The following is a 6000-nucleotide window of genomic DNA, read 5'->3' as shown; positions in this document are numbered from 1 at the left end:
CTTTTTAATGTAATTTATTAGCTAGTTCAGTGATTGATAAAAGTCTGGGATACGGTCAAAATTAATTTACTTGAATATAGATTTTAAATTTGCCTAATGCAGATTTTGGTACTCCTAGTCCTACAGCTTAATAAATATTTCAAAATTGTCATTCTATAATAATTTCTGTTGTAAACGTGCAGTTTTATTTCACTGTAAATGTTCACCGTGCTCAAATGTAGACGATACCATACTGTTTATATTAACAAATGTTTTACCACTATTATGTAAATTGGATGACAGGTTAACATAATTTGATATCATTTCATGATCCATTCATGATTCAGACATGTCAGTAAAGAAATTTTAGTAACCTTCAAAAGATTTACCAGATATAATACTGAATCAAGTTTAGTGGTCAAAAAATGTTTACTGTATCAAAATGACAGTATATGTTATCAGATACAATCATTTGCATCATAATCTAAACACTGCTAAATGCAAAAAGTATCGACAATACTTTGGAAAAATGGTTCAATGAAACTGCTTTTAAATGTAAATAGCGAAATGAATGCCGCAAGGTAAATCTTTTTGCCTTTTTATTTGCTTGAATCTCATTACTTTAATAGTAATATGGACATAAGTTGCAGTGTCACTGTATCTGTAAAGCAAAATGAGAAAAAAAGCTCTTGATAACTGCTTTCGAATAATATAAACAGACAGAAACCGTAATACTTTAAATGTAAGGAAATTCAAAAGATAGCAGGGAAAACTAGAGCTATCACTAAAGGTGATGAATGTACCCCCCGCATGCACTGACACAGTACATTGCAATTTGACGCACACAAGACTGCATAATTATGTGGACTGTATGTATATAGACTGTATGTATACAGTATAGTAACAAAAAACAAAGTCCCATAACTATGCAGAATATTTATCTAAAAGAATGTAACATGCACCATGCACAACTAGGGTTGGTACTGATCACTTGTGTGAAGTTTCATTAAATTGTGTGCAAGGGTTTGGTAGATTAGGCACGCACAAGATTGCATATGCAGACTGTATGTACATAGTATGCTAACAAGAAACAAAGTCCCATAACTCTGCAATTTTTGTCGCTGAAAGAACCTAACATGTCCCATGCACAACTACTGTTGTTACTGATTACTTGTGTGAAGTTTCATTAAATTGTGTCAAGGGGATGATGAGAGATGGTGCGCACAAGATTGTGTCTATGTATATAGTATAGTAACAAAAAAACAAAATCCCATAACTCTGCAAAACATTTTTCTGAAAGAACCTAACATGCCCCATGCACAACTACTGTTGTTACTGATCACTTGTGTGAAGTTTCATTAAATTGTGTCAAGGGGATGAGGAGAGATGGTGCGGACAAGATTGTGTCTATGTATATAGTATAGTAACAAAAAAACAAAGTCCCATAACTCTGCAAATTTTTTTTCTGAAAGAACCTAACATGCCCCATGCACAACTACTGTTGGTACTGATCACTTGTGTGAAGTTTCATTAAATTGTGTCAAGGGGATGAGGAGAGATGGTGCGCACAAGATTGTGTCTATGTATATAGTATAGTAACAAAAAAACAAAGTCCCATAACTCTGCAAAATTTTTTTCTAAAAGAACCTAACATGCCCCATGCACAACTACTGTTGGTACTGATCACTTGTGTGAAGTTTCATTAAATTCTGTCAAGGGGATAAGGAGAGATGGTGCGCACAAGATTGCGTCTACGGCCAGACAGACAGACGGACAGACAGACAGACAGACAACCTGAAACCAGTATACCCCCCCTTACAACTTTGTTGTCGGGGGGTACAAAAAAACAACGTCTTATATCAACTGGAGATGTATGTAGCTATTTTTATTCCAAGAAGAGTGGCGGAATAAGGTTCCCGTCAATTCTTCGATAGTAATTATAGACTCAAATTACTCTAATTTAGAATTTAAACAAACAATAGCAAAACTCATTTGGTCAGATGTGTTTAACCTAATGATAACTTCTTGTTACACGTTTACACTTACCATTGCTTTAAAAATTGTACAAGTATTTTATACAAATAAAAATTCATATATTTATCATACTAGAAAAAGTGTATTCGTATATTACAACTTTAAATATATCCATAATGTCTGTCTCAAACAAATTGTCATACATTGTAGATACCAGTTTAAACTTTGATCTTCCTGTAAGCTCCAGTATTGTAGTATAAGCCAAGTATGAGCCCATAATTATATCAAAACAATATCCTAGAACTTTTCATTTGTAACAATAGAAAAGTCAGTTTGGGAAGTTTCTTTATTGGCTAATTAAGGCAAGTGGCTGCTTAATTAATACCTGTAGGTGACCGCTAAGGCAGGGTGTACTGTATACCCCTATCACAGTCCAACATTAAATGTCAAAAAGTCTCTTTGAATCGTTTCATCTTACACCTCATCCCATCAGCCTTCAAATTTTATTTATTGATTTTTTTTAAAAAAAATTTATTGTTGAAAAAAGACGATATACCTGTGTGTATGTTAGTATGCTGAGCTACGTGCCTGTCATGTGCATTATAGATCTAGGTCATACTCACGGGCCAGTCGCTTTTACAACATGCTACAAGTTCTCTTTCTATTCCTAGAATCTTTACCCTTGGTGAGATTCAACTGACCTACACAAATGGAAGAGGATTCCCTTTTTCACATCCTCCTGCTGAGTAGCTTCAGAATTGGTTGTGCTATGCCCTGACTCCCCAATATATGTAATATAATAGGCCTGTTAAAATCCACCAAATAGCTATTTCCAAACATTCACAAGGATTGCATTTTTCATTTGTGTAACATTCAGATCCCAAACTGAAATTCACACCCATCCCATCGTCATTTCGTACTTAGGCACTTATAACCGGGGCAATAATTTATGGAACCTGGGGATCGGGAGGTTGCGGGTTGATTACATGCTTGACCATAAAAGTTTACATACATACGTTTTCTGGCTATTCTATGTTTAATTTCCTGCAATATAAATTCACTTTATTCGAAACCTTATCTGATTTCAAAGTATGATTAAGATTTAAAATAAACCAATGATTTGTTGGTGCCAAAAGCAAAATCATTTGATTTATCATTATAGTTTAAATGTATTTCATTTTGATCAAAATATCATTGAGGTTTGTTTTTACTTATTCTGAAGAATGTTAAGCGCGAAGTTGCTGTTGAAGCATCATATGCAGACAATAGGTAATGCCGTGTTGGCATGTGGTATCGTGATCAATTGATGAAACTTCATTTATGCTGTAATCATTAATTAATATGTATTTGAATGTTCTTTTCAAACTTAGTACTGAAGTTTTATTTTAATATTACATCACAAACAATTTATTAAAACGCATTCTGCTCCTATCTCTGTGGTGATCCAGATATCCAGTCTTTTAAGCAACATCCTTGTCATTGTATGAAAGAAGAACTTTTTTTTTTATAGAAAACTATTGTCCTTTTCAGCATGAGAGCAACATTAGACGGAACTTTGATTATAGGGAAAATTGTTTGAAGATTTTTACATTTAATTTTACTCGTATGAACTCCATCAAGAAGAATATTATACATACACCTCCCAAAAAGTAAGTCTTGTGTTGCATCTGAGACCTCAATCGCAAGAGAGACACATTGCAAAATTGTTATTAGTTCCCAGGGTAGATCGCGGAGTGAAAGGGTAATTTTTCTCTTTTATATAAAAACAGTGCACCAAAGTGTGTTTTTCATATCATATATCCTATTTTTTCTTGGGGGAGGGTAGGACACAACCTCTCTAACTAACCCCTGTTGGCGCTTTTCCCTTATCACTCAAATTTACCTAACAACCATGAACAAACGCATACTCAATTGCCTCTCTCGCTGCAGCCATGGTTTGGATTTAATTTTGCATCAGTAATTAGACCCCCTTGAATATTATTGATGTCACAATATAATTATTAACATGATACTGAGATCCAATATGAAAGATTTAACAAAATATTTTAAGCTGTAAAAGTCCAATAATTTGCATACTAATATGCTTGTCTCTGTTAAAACACGCTAACGCTAGAATGACGTCGCGTTAACGTGCAGTGACTTCAAAGTTTTTGTTGCGACCAAGAAAGAGCGCTACTATATTTTATCTACAGTTTTAGATTAAAGGCATATTAGAATCGAAATAATTTATAGCAAACCTTGTTTTAACAGTATTTATACACCCGGGCGGTAATACGTCATACAAATAATTTCACGAAATTATTACGCCCAACTTATAACCGCCCATCTTGCATAAATAGTGTTAAAGCAACTCTTTTGCTATAAATTATTTCTTAATTAAGCTAAACCAAGAAATATCTCTCTTGGTTATTTCGAAAGCATTGTGTGAAGTTTCTGAAAAGTTTGCATCAACCTTTTACCAAATTTTCTATGTCGAAGAAGGCCAATAATTTACACAGATTCAAACACGAGTTATCCAAGTTGGTTATTTCAGTAGATTTGATGGCTGGGACTCTGTGTATTTCAATCTGAAAAGCCACTTGAACTTTTCAAAATGTACTCGCATTTTTACAAGTATGGCAGCTTAAATTTTAACCCCGAAGTGTGACCTTTACCTTTGAACTAGGAATCTTGGTTTTACAGGAGACAAATCATCTTGTAATGTGAGAATTTGTGCCAAGTTGTTTAAAAAACATCCACATATTGCATTATTAACAAGACAACAAGGTCGCATGTATTTATTTGTACATACATTAAAGCAAAAGAAAACAATCTTGGATTTCATTTTTACTGAAAATCACATTTCAAAGATATCCTTTTCCTCTAATTACAAGCATGATGAAAATATATAAATTACCTGTAATTAATAATGCTTTATGTTTTTTTTTCTCCATAAAATCTTTAAAGGTTTGATTCATTTTGTTTTTGTAACTTTAAGAAAATATATTTATAATATCTATATACTTTCTAAATTTAACAAAATATACAAAATTTTAGTGTCTAAGTTTTATAAAATGTTTTTCACCACATTCATGATACTGATGAAGAGCAAACATCCCAGCATTTTGCTTCCCAGGTTCTTTGTAAATTTTCCAACATTTTTTTATAACCTTGCCAGTTCTCTTTGCTGTTAAGAGGTACATAATATATACAAGATGTTGAAGATACAATGTAGGTTTCTTGAATTCATTCAGAACATTGTCATACTGAAACTTTTTACATGCACAATAATACCTGGCGGGAACTTTTTGAATTTTGAAGATCTAATTATTAAATAATTAATAATTAAATAAATTTTATGGCCATAAATGCTTTTGTTAAAATCTTGCCCATAAAACATATTTCTCCCATTTACAAGGAAGTGTTGCTTTTACTATACTTAGCATATCCTGAAAGTTTTATAGCAATCTGCCAAAGAATAGAGCCAAAATTCAAATTCTAAAATACTTTTTGTGTTAAAAAAATGAAAATACATTCAAAACTATACAAGATAATTTGAAAATTCAAAAAGGTATTACTAACACACTTACAGTTTTAGAAAATGATGCATAACATAACTGGTATCTTTCTATATTTAGATATTTCAAGGAAAAAACTAATTATACCGTGACCCTAAGTCATTCACCTGAAACTGACTATTTTACATTGAATATATGACTTTTTTTTTTTTGTATGACACACTAAATCAGGAGTTCAGTATAAATGGTTTTTCTATTCTTTAGCAGCCCCTATTAAAGTTTATTTAAGCTGAACCATTTGAATAAATTGAAAGAGGATCTTAAAAGATACTACAGACCATGTTTGGTGATGATCCATCAGGCAGTTTTAGAGGAGATGTCACTTAACCCTTATTGTGCTGGACACGACTGATTCTGCCTTTGCGACCGGTGTAGATTATGATCAGCCTGCACATCTGTGCAGTCTGATCAAGACCTGCACTGTTCGCCATTCAGTCAGTATCTTTTTGGTAAGCACCCCTTTTAACAGTTAATGGTACTGTCCAAAAAG

The sequence above is a fragment of the Mercenaria mercenaria genome, chromosome 1, assembly GCF_021730395.1.
Source record: "Mercenaria mercenaria strain notata chromosome 1, MADL_Memer_1, whole genome shotgun sequence".
Classification (NCBI taxonomy): Eukaryota; Metazoa; Mollusca; class Bivalvia; order Venerida; family Veneridae; genus Mercenaria; species Mercenaria mercenaria.
This window is presented reverse-complemented; position numbering follows the sequence as displayed.